Source organism: Pelobates fuscus, chromosome 2 (genome assembly GCF_036172605.1).
Source record: "Pelobates fuscus isolate aPelFus1 chromosome 2, aPelFus1.pri, whole genome shotgun sequence".
Classification (NCBI taxonomy): Eukaryota; Metazoa; Chordata; class Amphibia; order Anura; family Pelobatidae; genus Pelobates; species Pelobates fuscus.
This window is the reverse complement of record NC_086318.1, coordinates 429,260,168-429,279,829: the sequence shown is the minus strand read 5'-3', so window position 1 is coordinate 429,279,829 and position 19,662 is coordinate 429,260,168.

Here is a 19,662-nt window from a genome sequence, read left to right as displayed (position 1 = left end):
TTACTTTATGGTGTTAAGTATGGTGCCGCCATTGTCAGCAACCCACCCCAACGACACGCAGACAACCTCTCTTAACCCTGTCCACAATGGGAGCATCGGTCATGGCAAAATTCCAGACATATTCCAGCGGTAGGTTGCAGGACCCTTCAGAGTGCTTGGTGTGAGAAGAGGTAGTGCCTGGGGATGGGAAGTGACATCACTTCCTGTGTTCTCTTTTTCTGGTCTCCAATGATTTCCTCTCTGGGGCTCTCCACAAGAAGAGGCAGGGTCTATGAAGTTACATTTCCTGTGCTCTCTGATTATTAAGGAGAAGGAGCAGGCTGGTAGCGAAGACCAGCCATGCTCAATTTTAGAAAAGGGAAAATGCATGCTGGTGGAGAGACAGGGATTGGGGTTGAAAAAGATATAAATGTAGATTGCATGGGTTAGCTGGGACTCCTCTGCCCCACTACAGCTTCTATACCCACCTTGCACCCACTACAGATCCTATGCCCCTATCTCCCCTCCTTCGCACCTACTATGGGCCGTTTGCCTTCCTGCTCCCACTCCCACACCTATCTACCCGTTACCTGTTACATCCCTAAACCCCTCCTCCATGCACATACTACAGTCCCTATTCCCACTGCTCATTCTTCAGCCTCTATACTCACATGTAAGACAGCCTATATCCACAGTCACTACACCATAAACTGCCCTCTCCACTCACATTCACTACAAACAGCACCAAACATGCAATCCCACAATCTCATAACACATGCAGCCTCCCTACACACATCACAAGCAGCATTCACACCATTGCAAAACTGTATACAATCTCCACACCCATTTATTACAAATTCTTATATAACACTAAACATTCTTCAGCACTGTACAATAAGGAACACAAGACAAACTATTAATTCTAACACGTTTGACATACACAATCACAAACAGCATCTGACACATGCAACACCACACATTGAGTCCAAACACGTCTTTGGAGCCTATTTGCAGACTTGCACTTGTGGGAGACACTGCGTATGACATCACCGTCCGTAGCCGCTTCCAACCAGAATGAATGCCCCTTGAACTCCCCACCATCCTTATCCAGGAATTCGAGCCAAAAGCGGAACACCCCAACTAAATGTACGCAGGAGAGAAAACCCATCACCGAGAACCAAACAAGGGTGAGGAGGCCGAATAATGCCGCAGACAGAAAAGCACTCCCAATGAAAAACAGGCAAATGACGGAACCCTGCACCGCCCCCGATCGGAACGGTATATTTCAGACTATCCTGGGAACCCACTAACATGTTAGGAGCCCAACCATTACCCCGTGCATTCTATCTACCTCAGGAGAATGCAGAAAGGCCAGGGCATGTCAACCCCGCAACATCCAAGCATTGCACAGATCCTATCGACGAATCGGCCAACCGACTTACCCTTCCCAACGACAACAGTCGTTGCACGGCGAAATCTGAAGGAAATCCATTCCAACGCTCACTCAACACCACCAAAACACCCTCCCACTTGCCGACGACCGTAACATGAACAGGAAGCCGAGCCCTGCTAGTCGCAGAAATCGCCCCCAACACAGAGACGGAACCAAACATGTAGATGAGCAGTCCACTCACGGAACCCCCAAGGAAACGTTCCCATCCGTCCCGATCACTCCCACCTTACTGGAGCGGGCCCCACGCTGCCTCAGAGATCAAGCCACGGACCAGCTTCATCAGACCGTTGGACCAAGCGACCACACCTCCACTGCCCTATAAATCAACCCCGTGACCCCTCCGCCTGAGGTACACCCTATAATGAACCAGACAGAGCATAGGCCATCACATCGGGAATACCCGGACAAACAAAACCCTGACCAGCCGCCCCTAGACTCAAACAGCGCTGAGCCAGGCGCCGCAACCAGATTACCACCGGGGTAGAGGGTACTGTCACATGATAAAGACAGCCAGCACCACCCCCCGATGGTCCCAAAGGAAAAACCACCCCACATGTTCGTGAGCTGGGTACCCCATGCCTACAATGCCACCAGAAAGGGGAAGCTCCAAGAACACCAGAGTCCGCCAGAGCCCCAATGCTTGTCAGCGTAATGGGCAAGAGTCAGCACACCATTGAGAGCATAAAATGGCCCAAAAACACCCACACCTGCTGCCGCGGCAAACAGTTGGAAGTCAGCGGAAAGGACTTAGGGGGCCAGATTGCACAAGCCACCGTTAAGGGAGGCCCAGAAGGAACCCCATACAGTCCCAAGGGCAACCCCAACAGGCAAAGCCCAGCGTACCCAAGAGAGCCCACAGGTAGCGCAGCCGAAACCCACAACGCCCCTCAAAACCCTCGACACCTCCTGCCTGATGTCCCAAACCGCAGTCAGGGGCAACCGACGTTGCCCTAGCAGGAATCGATCCCACTATCCAGGAGACTACAGCACGTATCCCGACCCACGGATATGGCCTGGGCCACGGAACTCCGAAACTCCAAAACACTACCCCAAGAAAACACTACAGCAGCAGAGTGCGGACATGCGACACTGACGGCCCCATACATAAGCGACATCGGGAACAACTCACCTGGAGGCACATAGCCACCTAATTCCGACCGTCAGAAACACAGCCTGGAAGCAATAACCCGACCGGTGTACCGGCAGCAGCCGGAAAAACAGATTCCACAGCCACCTTCGTCAGCAAGGCCCCAGGGCCCCATCCACGCAGACCGTTGCACCGAGCCACCATCCCAAACCCAGCCCCTGGAAGGAAACGACAACTGAGTAAATAAGGAATCTGGCGATATCGACCCCGCTCCTCCATGGACACCATATCCCAAAGGGGGGACCCGCAGAGCGGACTTCAGGGGCACACTAAATGATTGGGAAGTGAGCTTATCGAGCGTTCTTGGTAAACTGGACCCACCCGCCTGATGGAGCTCTCACATGGACTGAGGGTCCTGCACCGAGAGCACCCACGTCCCCCATCCTGACAGATTGCAGAGAGGACAAAAATGCCCCAAGTAAAAACAGAGGCCGAAACCCATCCGGTCCCAGGCCAAGAAGGGTCGCACGGCCAACCGTTGACGAAAGTGCAAAACGTACCTCCACCAACACAGCTCATCTCAGGGACGATATGCGTCCCGAGAGTGTCCTGACCGCAGAACCATGCAGCGCATTCTCGGGGAGCCCTCTCCCCGACCGTGCTATCCAGAACACGGGGTGCATCCGAATATGCGCCAGGGGGTGTAACCGACCACAGCATGCTCCCCACGACCCTCCTGGAGCCCCTGATGTCCCTCTTAGTCAAGGGACCCCCGTGGCAGGAGGGAACATACCTGCAATAAAAGCCCCTTCCCCCATCTGCTCCCTAGTATTGTGCGCAAGCCAAGCGGGCCATATTAGCTCAGCAACACCCAGAGTCACATGAACCTGGGAGGCATCGCCGGCGCTATCAGCTGCGCTGGACGCTGCAGGAAAGCGTACTTAAACATATGATACACACAGAAAATTAAGGGGGGGGGGAGGAGCAGCGTCCATGTACCCAATTTCTTGGATTCTATTTCTTTTTTTTTCTTTTTTTTTTGGTAATTTATTCCAGTTGGTAATTTACATTCTATATCTGTCCTGTAATTTATTTTTTATTTATTTTTGTAATTTTTTTTTTAATGTATTTATTTTTTGAATGTATTTTTTTACATATTTTATTTTTTTAATATTATTTCGTGTGCTAAGAGGACTAGACTTAATAAAAGAAGGAACAATGTACGCATGTGAAGCGCTAAAAAGAGGGGGGCAATGTACTCATCGGTCGTAGCCTGGTGATCCAAGCCCGGCACTGCGCTCACAGGAGGCTGAGGCAAAGAAACAGCAGTTCCAGCATCCAGAGAAGACATACGCTGTGATCCAGGCGCCACTTGCTGGACGGGTCCATGAACTGCAGCAGTGTCCTGAGAAGGAAGCAGCAGAGAAGACGAGAGCCCCTGCCCCAGAGGAGATAGCTGAGGTAAGTGACCTGCAGGGGGGGGGAGGGGGTCCAGGCATGGTAGGGGGGGGGGAGAAAAGAAGGAGGCAGACAGGGAGGGATAGAGACCAGAAGGGGGGGAAGAAAAGAAAGGAGGGGGAGAAAAGGATGGGAGAGGAGGGGGTGGCCCACCAGAGGAGGGGAGGGGGGGGAACAGAAACCAGGCAGGAGGATGGGGGACCAGGGTGCCCAGGACAAGGTAAGCTGGGCCCCCTGGAAGAAGAAAACAAACGAGCATGGGGAAAGAGGGGAGACAGAGCCCTGGGAGCCTTCCTCACTGGCAGATGGGTACCCCGCGAGGGCCTACTCACCGCCCTACCGCCCCGCCAGCCGCGGGGGGACCTGGACCCTTGCCGGGCGGCCGCCCGCCGCACGGATAGCTGCATCCGCCGCCCACCACTCTGGCCCACAATCCATCGCCGGTGGCCGGGGCGGATGGTGACACATGGGTGGTAGCAGGCCGCATCCCCGGCCTTGTAGCAATAGGCTGCGCGCCCGAGGAAGCAGCAGACCACGCGGCGGTGGGAGGCCGCATCCCCGGCCAGGAAGCACCAGGCCGTGCGACACTGGATGGGGCAGGCGTATGATCTGGGGAGAGCCTGGCAGGCGGGTGGGAATGCCTGCCAGTGCTGGAGCGGCCCCCAGGGGCAGGGGCCGCATGGGAGGAAGCAGGGGAGACCGCAGGGGGTGCTCCAGGGGGAGGTAGGCCACGGGGGGGGGGGGGGGGAAACTACACCGGTAGCCATACCTCCAGTAACGTTGGCAAATTGCTCCCTCAGTTGCCGGCCACCATCCACGCTGCAGCAGCCCTGAGGGAAGCCAGAAAGCCTCAACCTTTTATTCGTTATTCTAGTTATCATATTATATATTATTTTTATGGATATATATTTTTTTCTATTATATTTTATTTTTCATATTATTTACTTATTTATTTTTATATATACATCTTGTATATTATATTTATTTTTACTTTTCTTCCTATATCTAGTTATTTATTTTATGTTATTTATATATTTATATATAGATATTATGTTTGATTATTTTTTCATATTATGTGGTTTGGGGTTACTGCCCTTTTTACTGTTCTTTGGGTTTCCCCTGTTTCTCTGGGGTAGCCCCCTCTTATTGTGGTGGTTTGTATTGGGGGTTTACCAGGGATTTCTGCAGTTTGCTCCTTTGTTTTTCTCCCTCCCCCCTTACCCCACTCTCTAACGCCCCGCGGTTTATCCTCCCCGCGGACTATGGGCGCTTAGCTGGGGTTTCAGGGTGAGCCCGGGGTATCTCGCGGTCGGGCGCGGGTACCCGGCGGCACGGACCGCTCACGCACGTGGCCACCTCGCTGTGCGGCTCCCCCCTGGAACCGCATGCATCCGACCAGCTAGAGGAGGGTGCGCCTGCTAATCGCGCCCCCTCCTCCTCCCACGGTGGTCGGACACTGAGTTTTCTTCCCCACTGGGGTCTGGCTCTGTACCAGTGTGGTGGAATCTTGGTAAAAATAAATTTAGTAGGCCGAGATTACCACGTGGCATGTGTACGTGCATATACTGGTGTATCGGTCGGTTGGTTGCACGTGGCAAAGATACGATCAGTAGTGTACGGAGCATGTGCGAGAATACCGGATATAGTATTCCCCTCCTCCATTGTGCTGGACAAGCCATGCGGTCAAACAGGAAGTTAGTTCTTATTCGTTTTGATTGGTTAACAGAATGTGTGGGTGGAGCTTATTAAGGGAGGAGTTATGTGCCTATATAAGGAGCCTACACTATTGTCCGGGGCTCAGAACTTGTTGTATTTTGGTGACATTAGTCCCTCTGAGTCCCGATCGGTGAACCGAATAAAGAATCTCTTCCTTCCTGAAGAAACCTGTTGTCATGCCTTAACTATAATATCCCCTTACTTCCTGGTTCCACGGAGCTTAGCCACACCTCTTCATGACTCGGTCTCCCTATTTAATCTGACCGCACCAGCTGATCGAGGCTGGATTAATGAACTACGTTCTGTACTCACGAACCGGCTGCAACTTAGTTGTGAAATCCTGCTGTTACCGGACCGGAATAGAAGACTTCAAGTTCCCTTCGCCTCTCCTCATCCACGGCTAAAGCTGAACTCTATCCATGCAGGATAATCTGCCTCTGAGGAATCTCGGGAACCAGTGTTCTATAAGCCGGAAGCTAAGTAAAACTTCTCTGATAAACGTTGCATCTAAAGCTGTTATTTCCTGTCTCCAAAGTCCTTCGTTAAAGCCAACCGTTACAGCTAACTTCAACACATACTTGTCTCAGTTAGCTGCATCTATCTTTCTTCAGTTAAAGTCTATGGAACAGCTATTGTAACTTCTTATCATCTAATTAACTAATACTACTAAAGGACTCTTGCTGCTTCAGTTCCGTTTACTCCTTAAAGCTACAGTGCATGTAACTGTGGACTTCATTTATCGTTTATTACTTAATGCTACAGTACCTGTATATTGGAATTAAAGTCAATACCAATTACTTCTAATAAATATTCGAACTATAAGAAATCTGCAGTTGTGTTCCTTCATATGAAATGTTTAAACGTGACAGATTAATCCAGCCATTGTAATGGATCCAGCAGATTTCGATTCTACTATAACTACGCTGAATCAAAGAGTTGATACACTAACCCAAGATGTGCAAGACCTGCAAGTCACTAACGAAAGACTTCTCACTTATGTCAGAGATTTACAAACTCGTACTCCTCATACTACTCTGCTCTCGGCTAGTGATCCTGCTGTATGTAACCCTGAAAAATTCTATGGTGATCGTTCCAAATATAAGGAGTTTTTTTATTCCTGCAAACTATTGATTGCTTTAAAACCTAGAGCTTATCCCACAGAAAGATCTAAGGTTTTTTCAGTTATTTCCTTTCTAAGAGGTGAACCTATGTTCTGGGCCCATACCTTTTTGGACAATGATGACCCCATCTTAGGCTCACTGGATGAATTTTTTGAAGCCATGTCTCTTCTCTATGAAGATCCTAATAAACAAGCTACAGCTGATTTAACAATCAGAACACTACAGCAAAGAAATAGACCCGTTGAAGATTATATTGCTGAATTCAAAAGATGGGCTGTTGAAACGCAATGGAATGACATCACATTGCGCAACCAGTTTCGAATTGGTTTATCTGAAGCTGTAAAAGATGAACTCTCTAGAACAGAACTCCCTACTACTTTGAACGCTCTAATTCACTTATCAATCAGCATTGACAGAAGATTAAGAGAAAGAAAGGCAGAAAAAGCCCTTTTTCATTCTAAAGACCGAAAATCTTTTACTCCCTCAAAAGCTCCAGAAAAAACTTCTTTACCAAATGAACCCATGGAATTAGGGGTAATAAGAAGTCCTCTCACTCCTGCAGAAAAGAACCGAAGACGTCAATTAAACCTATGCATGTATTGTGCCTCTCAAGATCATCTGGTCTCTGATTGTCCCTTACTAAAACGGACAAAGGCCGGTAGACAAGCCTATACCTCTGCGATCTTCAGTGCACCCCCCCCAACATCGACCACTCCGTTCACACCTGTATCCCTTGTAATACAGTGGGATAAGGTGAGAATTGTGACTGAAGCTCTCATCGATTCTGGTGCACATGGAGTATTCATCGATTCAACCTTTGTAACAAAGAATAAAATTCCTTGTGTTCAAAAAGCCATTTCTGTTCCTGTTAAAGTGATTGACGGCTCCTTTATCTCCTCGGGACCGATTCTTCATGAAACCATCCCTCTAAAGGTAACCACCAATCATATTCATACTGAATTTCTAGTATTTGATGTTATTCCATCACCTCTCTATCCCGTTATAATAGGGATCAATTGGTTAAGGAACCACAACCCTCAAATTTCATGGTCTCCTTTCTCTATCACCTTTAACTCACATTATTGTAAAGAAACATGTTTACAGCAAATTCCTATTTTTCAAATCTCCAAAGAACCAACCATACCTTCTTGTTATTCAGACTTTTCAGATGTCTTCAGTAAAAAAGAAGCTGAAACGCTCCCGCCTCATCGTTCCTACGATTGTCCTATAGACCTCATACCTGGTGCCCCAGTACCTTTTGGGCACATCTACCCTCTCTCTGAGGCTGAATTACAAATTCTCAAAGAATATCTAGATGAAAACCTACGGAAAGGGTTCATTAGACCCTCTAGTTCACCTGCTGCCTCAAGTATGTTTTTCGTAAGAAACAAAGACCAGACTATACGTCCTATCATTGATTACAGAGCCTTAAACAAAATAACAATTAAAAATCGTTATCCTCTTCCCCTCATCAATGAACTGGTTGAACGATTAAAAACTGCTACCATCTACACTAAGCTTGACCTTCGCGGGGCATATAATCTCATCAGGATAAAGGCTAATGATGAATGGAAAACTGCTTTCCGAACAAGATATGGCCTCTTCGAATATCTGGTGATGCCTTTTGGCCTCTGCAACGCCCCTGCAACTTTTCAACATTTCATAAATGATATCTTTAGAGACCTATTGGACGTCTGTGTCATCATTTATTTAGATGATATTCTCATATACTCCAACACTCCTGAGGAACATAGAAAACATGTCAGATGGGTGTTATCAAGACTCAGAACTCACAAATTATTCGCTAAACCCGAAAAATGTGTTTTTCACGTCAAAGAAATTACCTTCTTAGGTTATGTCATCTCCCCTCATTCAATAGGTATGGACAATGCAAAAGTCGATTGTATCATCAACTGGCCTGTTCCCTCTACAGTTAAAGAATTACAGCGATTTCTAGGATTCGCCAATTTCTACAGAAAATTTATTAAAAACTACTCTGAGATAGTTCACCCACTCAATCAACTTAACAGAAAAAATTATCCCTTCAATTGGAACGAGAAGGCTCAAACTGCCTTCACCGAATTAAAGAGAAAGTTTACAACAGCTCCTATTCTTCAACTTCCAAATCCTTCATATCTTTATGTCCTTGAAACGGATGCTTCGGAATTTGCAATTGGAGCTGTCCTCTCTCAACACAAAACTCCTCAAGACCCTCTTCATCCTGTTGCCTTCTTCTCACGATCATTATCTCCTGCTGAAAAGAATTATCCTACAGGAGAAAAAGAATTATTAAGTATCAAAGTGGCTTTAGAAACCTGGAGACACCTTCTTGAAGGCGCTCGGAACTCTTTAATCATTTATACTGACCATAAAAATCTCGAATATCTTCACTCCAATAAAACACTGTCTGCTCGACAAGTAAGATGGAATCTCTTTTTTTCCCGGTTCAACTTCCAAATCGTCTTTAGACCTGGGTCTAGAAACAAAAAGGCTGATGCCCTTTCCAGGATCCATAAGGACACTGAGATTGAACCTCCTTCGCCTAAAGTCATTGGAATCTTATCTTCTCTTATTGACGACATTAAAGATCTCAGTGAAGATGCTCTCGAACTTCCTAAATCAATTAAATTATCTAAGAAAAACGGTCTCTACTATTTCAAAGACCGGATTTACGTGCCTCCATCCTTCAGAATTAAAGTACTCGAATTTATTCATGATTCCCCTCTGGCAGGTCATCCAGGTATAAAGAAGACCCTTGAATTGTCCAAAAGATACTATTGGTGGCCTCGTCAAGACCAAACTATTGAATCTTATGTTAAATCTTGTTCTGTATGCCAAAGATCAAAACATGTCCATCATCAACCATTTGGTCAATTATTGAATTTACCAATTCCTGAACGACCTTGGCAATCCATCTCTATGGATTTCTTGGTAGAATTACCTCCTTCTCATCATCACACTACCATTTTAGTGGTAGTAGACCGCTTCACAAAAATGTCTCATTTCATTCCTTTAAAGAAGTTACCTTCGTCCTCTGAACTTTCGAAAACATTTCTTGACAACATAGTTAAACTTCACGGACTGCCAGACGAAATCATTTCAGACCGAGGAACTCAATTTACCTCCAAATTCTGGACTGCCTTATGTGCCACTCTTCATATCCAACGTAAACTATCATCTGCATATCATCCTCAAACAGATGGACAAACTGAAAGAGTCAATCAATGCTTAGAACAATATCTACGATGTTATTGCTCTCACTTACAAGACGATTGGATAACTTGGTTACCAATGGCAGAATTCGCATACAATAACTCTTTTCATACCAGCAGTAAAATGACTCCATTTCTATCCAATTATGGATTTCATCCTTCCTCATTTCCTGCTCAGACAAGTTCTTCATCTAATCTCTCCGATTCGAATCAAATCTCTCATATGTCCTCTTTATTCAAAAAATTGCATGACAATCTTGAATTGGCCTCCTCCACTCAAAAGAAGTTTTATGATACAAAACGACAACCTTCACCTTCTTATCAAATCGGTGATCTTGTCTGGCTTTCCTCAAAGAACATTTCTACAAACCGTCCATCAAAGAAGTTAAGTTCTCTTTTCCTTGGTCCTTTTCCAATACTATCGATTATCAACCGTAATGTTGTTAAATTGAAACTTCCACCTACTTTAAAGCTCCATCCTGTTTTTCATGTGTCCTTGCTGAAGCCTCATCATCCTGACCCTTTCCAAAGGAATGTCACTACTTCTCCTGACCCTATACTGGTCCAGGGTGAAGAAGAATACGAGATTCAAAGTATACTGGATTCAAGGTTCCATCGTGGCTCCTTACAATATCTCATCAGATGGAAAGGATATGGAGTTGATGAGGATACATGGGAAAACTCCTCTGACGTTCATGCTGACAAATTAGTTTCCCAGTTTCACAAACGCTACCCTTCTAAGCCAAGTCAATAGCACCCAGAGGTTGCTCATTAAGGAGGGGATACTGTCATGCCTTAACTATAATATCCCCTTACTTCCTGGTTCCACGGAGCTTAGCCACACCTCTTCATGACTCGGTCTCCCTATTTAATCTGACCGCACCAGCTGATCGAGGCTGGATTAATGAACTACGTTCTGTACTCACGAACCGGCTGCAACTTAGTTGTGAAATCCTGCTGTTACCGGACCGGAATAGAAGACTTCAAGTTCCCTTCGCCTCTCCTCATCCACGGCTAAAGCTGAACTCTATCCATGCAGGATAATCTGCCTCTGAGGAATCTCGGGAACCAGTGTTCTATAAGCCGGAAGCTAAGTAAAACTTCTCTGATAAACGTTGCATCTAAAGCTGTTATTTCCTGTCTCCAAAGTCCTTCGTTAAAGCCAACCGTTACAGCTAACTTCAACACATACTTGTCTCAGTTAGCTGCATCTATCTTTCTTCAGTTAAAGTCTATGGAACAGCTATTGTAACTTCTTATCATCTAATTAACTAATACTACTAAAGGACTCTTGCTGCTTCAGTTCCGTTTACTCCTTAAAGCTACAGTGCATGTAACTGTGGACTTCATTTATCGTTTATTACTTAATGCTACAGTACCTGTATATTGGAATTAAAGTCAATACCAATTACTTCTAATAAATATTCGAACTATAAGAAATCTGCAGTTGTGTTCCTTCATATGAAATGTTTAAACGTGACACCTGTGTCCATCTCTCTGTGCTTGGCTTCCGTCAGTTTCTCCGGTATCATTTGGTGCATTGGCCGGGAAGCTCATCGTTCAACGGTAGCTGAGAAGCAGAGGCGTGAGACGGTCTATCTTTGCCCACGTTCTCTACGGCTGCACCCCTGAACTTCTGCGTGGACCTCCCTTCGTCTCGGCGCCACTGGTCTGTTGTCCAGGAGATCATCGGCCTCTACGTAGTAAGTGCTGGGGTGTCCCCGTCGATGAGTGTGAACTCAGGTTCAGGAACGAGGAGGTAAGACGACCGCTGTTTTAGACGGCGGACCCACTAGGGGTTCTGGATACCGATTGTGCGGTAGGCCCATAAGGGGTTATTTGTGTATGGAATTGGCCCCCTCCAGTGGAGGGAAGGAGCGAAGGCGCACCGCTCAATTAAACGCTCTTTAGTAAGCCCGTTTAATTTTGGTATGGAGTCAGGCGGGATCCTGTGTAAATAGCCCTAGCCGGACACCGGTGTCTTGTCTAGACTAGCGTTCTAGGGTGTATATTACGTTCGCTAGGTCGGAGGGACCGGGAGACTAAGCGGCGCCTGTGTAAATTCGGTTCGCTAGATCTCAACCTATCTTGGCTAAGTGGGAAGGCGTGTAAATTTGGAACCCACTAGATTTTTGATAGAGTAATTAGACTAAGAGGGTACTGTTGTAAATTCCGCCCTCTAGTTCGCTATATGTGGTGCTTGGGCAGTGTGGCTAACCAAAACGGATGTAGATAGTTTTAGGTAGTCCATCAAGGTACTGGCCAATAGATTAGTTGGGAATTGTAAATGTGTTAAAGATTGTTTTAGTAGCGTGTATATCTTGCTAGATAGCGTGAGCTCTGCCGTCTAGCGAGAGTGTGAATAGTGTGTAATTGTATTATAGCGCACGGTACCATAACCATGTATAATTACTGACACTGTATATAAGTACCAATAATTGTCGTCTATATTGCATGTCTATATTGCAACACCATAACCACTACTAATTGTACTGTGACCTTAAATTGTACTTTGATCTATGCTAACCGTACTGTAACTACTGTTTGTAAAGACGATGTTACTGGGGTATGTTATAGACGGGTAATTCAAATATAGGGAATTATAGCGTGGGTGACTGTATAGTTTCGTCAAAGGGCATAGTATCTATTACTTAGTGTCTGGTGTAACAGCTGTGTGCGTACGGGAATTCCCTGAGTGTTTTTGTTGTGTGCGTTTCACTTAGTAACTGTACCACGTGGTGCTGTTGCCGAGGGAACGGGTGTGACCGTTGATAGAGTGTGTGTATAGTATCCGTTGGAAACGACGCTCCATTGTTAAGTATGGGCGCGTCAGATTCGACGATTTTGGATCCCTTAGGTGTTGTTAAATGTTAAAGAATTTTAAGAAGGGATATACAAAATGTGATTTTGGGGTAAAAATGTCTCCAGCACGCTTGATAACATTATGTAATAGGGAATGGCCTACTTTGGTTGCCGCATGGCCGCCACGTGGCAGTTTGGATCCTAATCTGGTACAGCGTGTACACGTGGCTGTATCAGGTAGGCCTGAACTTTACGGCCAGTTTCCATATATTGATTGTTGGAGGCAGGCCGTAAATGACTCGCCAAGATGGATCCGAGTATGCCACGAGGAGCAATGTCGCCCAGGACTCGTTTGTCCACTAGGGCCATAATTACGCCCATTTTGGACATGCCCCCTGAGTCCGAGATCCCTATGCCGCCCCCTTACTCCTCCTCCACAGGAAGAGGAAGAGGAGGTGCTACTGGAAACATTACACCCCTTTCCCCATTGTCCCCATCTACTTCCTCCTCCAGTTCAGAGTCCAGCCCCCTTGTTAAAAAACCTCCCCTTCCGGTACCTACTTCCGTTAATCCCACATATCCTGATTTGGCGCCATATCTAGCTTCCGGTCAGGCTCCCCCTAGCCCGGCCCGGAATATTTTATTCACCAACCTTCCCCATAGTAAAGCTTCCCCATCCCCATGCCTTACTACCCCTCGACTGGAACCCCTAACTGACGCACCTCTACGAAGCCCCATACTAACCCGACAACTGACCGGTACTCTCCAACCCCGACATTATCAAATGCCACTTCGTTTGACTCCCGGCTCGACACACCTTAATGATGATGGCCAGATACAATACGCTGACCCAGTCTTTGTATACGTCCCCTTTACGACTACTGATCTCTTTAATTGGAAGACCCATAACTCCTCATACACCGATAAGCCTCAAGCCATGACCGATCTGTTCACCTCGATAGTCCAGACACACAATCCTACTTGGGCTGATTGCCAGCAATTATTAATGACATTATTTAATAACGAGGAAAGGACTAGGATAAACCAAGCGGCAATTAAAGCGCTGGAAGAAGAGGCCCGTGCACTAAATCAAGCCAACCCAGCAGCATGGGCCGCAACTCATTATCCGAACACTGATCCCGAATGGAATGTCAATGGCGCAGACATGATTCATTTAAAAGCTTATAGAGACGCTATTATTGCTGGCATGAAAGCCGGAGGAAAGAAAGCTATTAATATGTCTAAGAAGGCTGAGGTGTTACAGAAAAGTGATGAATCGCCCAGTGTCTTTTATGACCGATTATTGGAGGCATACCGCTTGTATACCCCCTTTAATCCGGAAGCCCATGAGAATTCCCGGATGGTTAACTCTGCCTTTGTCAGCCAAGCCTACGGAGATATTAAGCGCAAGCTACAAAAGTTAGAAGGGTTTGTAGGGATGTCCATAACCCAACTAATGTAGGTAGCGAATAAAGTATATATTAACAGGGAAACGGAGACTAAGAAAGAGGAAGAGCGCAAGATGCGTAAAAAGGCGGATATGCTAGCGGTAGCGATCGCAGGCGTAGACAGAAGGGAAAAGGAAGTGTATAGGGGAATGGATAGAGGCGATAGTAAGTGGAATAGGGAACCCTTGAGTAGGAATCAGTGCGCATATTGTAAAGAAGAAGGGCATTGGAGAAGTGAGTGTCCACAAAGGGAACAGTATGAGAGAGACCGACCCAGGGCAGGATATGGTAATTATAGAGGCAGAGCGAGAGGTAGAGGAGGTCCCGGAGGGAGTAATGGTAACAATAGAGGAAGTATTAGAGAAGATCGATATTATCCCGCAGCGCAGAGATCCCGCGATAGAGAAGATAGGGACTTTGTAGGATTGGCTGACACGGTCATGGAGGACTATTGATACCGACCGGGCTCCATCCCCCTTGGCCGAGCGGAGCCTATGGTCGATGTATCAATAGGGGGAAAAAGGAGTGCGTTCATGATCGATACTGGTGCTGAACATTCGGTGGTGACTGACCTAGTTGCTCCTCCATCTGGAAGAACTATCACCGTAATAGGAGCAACTGGAAGGAGTGCTGCAAAACCGGTTCTTAAAAGTCGACTCTGTACATTGGGAGGCCACATAGTGAAACATCAATTCCTTTATATGCCTGAATGTCCAGTCCAACTGCTAGGACGTGATTTGCTGTCAAAACTACAAGCGCAGATAACGTTTCTACCAAATGGAACATCTTTAAAGTTCAATGGACCTTCAGGTATCATGACACTATCCGTGCCAAAGGAAGAAGAGTGGCGACTTTATACAGCGTTGACTAGCCAAAACCCTAAGAGTGATGAATCCTTATTCAATATACCAGGAGTTTGGGCAGAGAACAACCCACCAGGACTTGCTCGTAATATTCCACCCATTCGAATCAAACTGAAACTTGGGGTCTATCCAGTGAGCCTACGGCAATATCATATCCCGCAAAAGGCCAAGAAGAATATACAATCGTATCTGGATAAGTTCATACGGTATGGTATCCTAAAATTCTGTACTTCCCCCTGGAACACCCCATTGCTGCCTGTTCAAAAGCCCGGTACAGATGAGTATCGCCCCTGTTCATAGTTACCATCCAGGAGATCAAGTGTGGATTAAAGAGTGGAATAATATACCGTTAGGGCCTAAGTGGAGGGGTCCTTATGTTGTTCTTTTGTCTACCCCTACAGCAATAAAGGTGGCTGAAGTGACTCCGTGGATTCATCACTCCAGGGTTAAACCAGCAGCAGTAGATTCTTGGCAAGCTACACCAGATCCAGAGAATCCTTGCAAGATCCGGTTAAAGCGCACGACTCGGAGCGCGGAGTGACAAGGAGACACTTGGATTACAATTGTATTTAAAGAGATTAGTAAGTGAGTGTTTTTGACGGCCATAATAACGCCTGACCACTCACCCACGTATTATAAGCCAGGGTGTCTCGAAGGGACCCCTGTGAAGAAGAGCAGAACTCCATTCCCTGCAGCCCTTACATCCTGGAAGCTGAGGTGCCATCGCACGGACGAAGACTGAGGATGAAGACGTTGAAAGAAGTGTTTTTGATAATGTTTATTTATGTGTCTTTTTATATTCAGGAAGGTAGAGGTACCGACACTCCTAGCTGTGAGGTTTGCATTAAGACTACTATAACAGGTAATCATATTTCCCAGACCCTAATTTGGCATTCACAATATGAGTGTAAGGGATATGTGTCTAGGTGTAGATACCTAGGTATAGAATATAGTGTATGCCATTTAGGAGTAGGAGAACCTAGGTGCTTCAATCCAGAGTATCAACCCCGTACAATTTGGTTGACTCTCAGGAATGGAGATCCTCAGGGGACCCTAATAAATAGGACTGTGTTAGACACCGTACATTCTTCAGGTGTTCTGCTATTTGATGCATGTAAAGTGATATCAAGTGGTAGAAAGCCGTGGAATGTATGTGGGGATCTTAAGTGGGAGAGAACGTATGGGTCTAACGATAAATATATTTGTCCCAGTAGTAAAAACAAGTACGTAAGTCCAAGATGCCCAGATAAGGAATATAATTATTGCCCATATTGGTCTTGTGTGGGGTGGGCAACTTGGGGACAGACAGCAGATAAGGATATGATTGTTACTAAGTTGCCTACTGTAACGGACCGTTTTGCTCAGAAGGGGATAAAACCCAGTTTAGGCGATAATCCCCTTTAGATAGACCAGCAGCTACTATAAGCACCAGTTCCCCGAACTCCCAAACTGCACGGATTCACCAACTCTCGAACAGCAGACACACGAACCCTGGAAGCAGCCGAACAGGAAAAGCAATACGAATAGCTTACACTCCTGGCAGTCGGCATACAGTCAAATTCCCCCCAAGAATGAGACAACACTTCAGCTTCAGGGTTAAGCAGGAACTCATTTACCCAGGCCTTCTGCCGGTCAGTGCCCTGGTTAGTCCAGCAACCCACCCACAAAAGAGAAACAGCAGTGCAGCCCACCCACAATAAACGGTTACTTCACCTGGGTGAGGGAGAATCTTGTCCAGGTCCAGGTGCCTCACCACGGCTGTGTGGGGGACTGGTAGGCTGCCTTGGTGGGTTGCTGAGGGGGCAGAGACCAGCGGTACTCTGTCCTGGTGCCAGCACTACCACGGGAGTAGTCTGGTTGGAGCCTGGTTGCTGGAGACTGACTGTCTCCCCTTTAGGTGCACAGCTCGGCTGCCGGAGGGGGAGACCGACTGTCTCCCCTTTGGATATATCGCTCTTTGGCTGGGGGACAGGACCGACTGTCCCTACCCCTTGTGCTGTAAGTGCAGAGACTACGGTCCCATCTGCACAGTTGTGGGGCTTAACATCTCCCCTTGGTGGGCTAGGCTGCCGCTGGAGAGAGGGTGTAGCCAGCTCCTCTCTCTGGACGGTAAACTGCCGCTGGGAAGAGGGGTTAGCAGGCTCCTCTCCCTGGCACTCTTTCTGCTGGTGGAAAGGGAGACCAGCTGTCTCCCCTTTCATTCTCTTGTCCTGCTGCTGGGGTGCGAGACTGACTGTCTCTGCTCCCTGCAGGACACACTGCCGCTGGGGAGGATGGACGACACCATCAGCTCCCTGGGGTACACACTGCCGCTGGGGAGGAAGGACGGCACCTTCTGCTCCCTGGGTTACACACTGCCGCTGGGGAGGACGGACGACACCATCAGCTCCCTGGGGTACACACTGCCGCTGGGGAGGAAGGACGATACCTTCTGCTCCCTGGGACACACACTGCCGCTGGGGAGGATGGACGACACCATCAGCTCCCTGGGGTACACACTGCGGCTGGGGAGGAAGGACGGCACCTTCTGCTCCCTGGGTTACACACTGCCGCTGGGGAGGATGGACGACACCATCAGCTCCCTGGGGTACACACTGCCGCTGGGGAGGAAGGACGATACCTTCTGCTCCCTGGGACACACACTGCCGCTGGGGAGGATGGACGACACCATCAGCTCCCTGGGGTACACACTGCGGCTGGGGAGGAAGGACGGCACCTTCTGCTCCCTGGGTTACACACTGCCGCTGGGGAGGATGGACGACACCATCAGCTCCCTGGGGTACACACTGCCGCTGGGGAGGAAGAACGGCACCTTCTGCTCCCTAGGTTACACACTGCCGCTGGGGAGGATGGACGACACCATCAGCTCCCTGGGGTACACACTGCCGCTGGGGAGGAAGGACGGCACCTTCTGCTCCCTGGGGTACACACTGCCGCTGGGGAGGAAGGACTACACCATCAGCTCCCTGGGGTACACCTTTGAGTCCCCGAAACGCACTCTGCCGCCGGATAGGGCGACCGATACCCTTGGCTGGATCTGCCATGAACCGCAGGTACTCGTCTACCTGGCTCCTTACGAACTGTACGTATTTCTCCTCTGGGTTGGGTCCAAAGTACACCAGCCGCATGGCAACCTCTCTGTCAAACTCCTCCTGAGTGTAGCTGGGTGCCATGCTTGCTCTGCTGCAGTTGGTTCCTTGTAGATAGGGGCGCTGTACGGGTACTGGCGTTGCCCTCACTTTGTAATCCAGGAATGGTGTTGTCTGTAGCTGTCCCTCTGGTTGTAGGAACGATCCCGCCGCTTGCCACCAATTGTAACGGACGGTTTTGCTCAGAAGGGGATAAAACCCAGTTTAGGCGATAATCCCCTTTAGATAGACCAGCAGCTACTATAAGCACCAGTTCCCCGAACTCCCAAACTGCACGGATTCACCAACTCTCGAACAGCAGACACACGAACCCTGGAAGCAGCCGAACAGGAAAAGCAATACGAATAGCTTACACTCCTGGCAGTCGGCATACAGTCAAATTCCCCCCAAGAATGAGACAACACTTCAGCTTCAGGGTTAAGCAGGAACTCATTTACTCAGGGCTACCTGCCCAGTATTTATGCAGGTCTCCCACCTGGTGGACACTCCCCTAGGGGACCAAATGGAAGACTGTAACAAAGGACAGACATAAACCAATTACAGACACACAGCAGTAAACCTTCCCACAATGCATCATGGCTTCCTCCCTTCTGCCCTGGAGATAATTGTAGAAGTAATCCAATTATCTCCCAGGCCAGAGACCAGACTCCATTACACATGTGGGAACCTAAATACAGTATTATGCTTTAAATTGTATAAAGTTACTTTTAATCCATTACACACAGACATGTAACATATCCCCAGATAGCTCAGGTCTGGGTGCACATTATTAGGTGAATGGCACCCAGACCACACGGATACAGTTTAATCGCCATGGAGCCAAAGTCTTTAATCACACGAATAGGCTCCATGGCATAGCTATCTGGGTTACCACAGTTCACATAGAAATACCGAATTCCGGTGTTCTGCTCCCTGGGACACACACTGCCGCTGGGGAGGATGGACGACACCATCAGCTCCCTGGGGTACACACTGCGGCTGGGGAGGAAGGACGGCACCTTCTGCTCCCTGGGTTACACACTGCCGCTGGGGAGGATGGACGACACCATCAGCTCCCTGGGGTACACACTGCCGCTGGGGAGGAAGAACGGCACCTTCTGCTCCCTAGGTTACACACTGCCGCTGGGGAGGATGGACGACACCATCAGCTCCCTGGGGTACACACTGCCGCTGGGGAGGAAGGACGGCACCTTCTGCTCCCTGGGGTACACACTGCCGCTGGGGAGGAAGGACTACACCATCAGCTCCCTGGGGTACACCTTTGAGTCCCCGAAACGCACTCTGCCGCCGGATAGGGCGACCGATACCCTTGGCTGGATCTGCCATGAACCGCAGGTACTCGTCTACCTGGCTCCTTACGAACTGTACGTATTT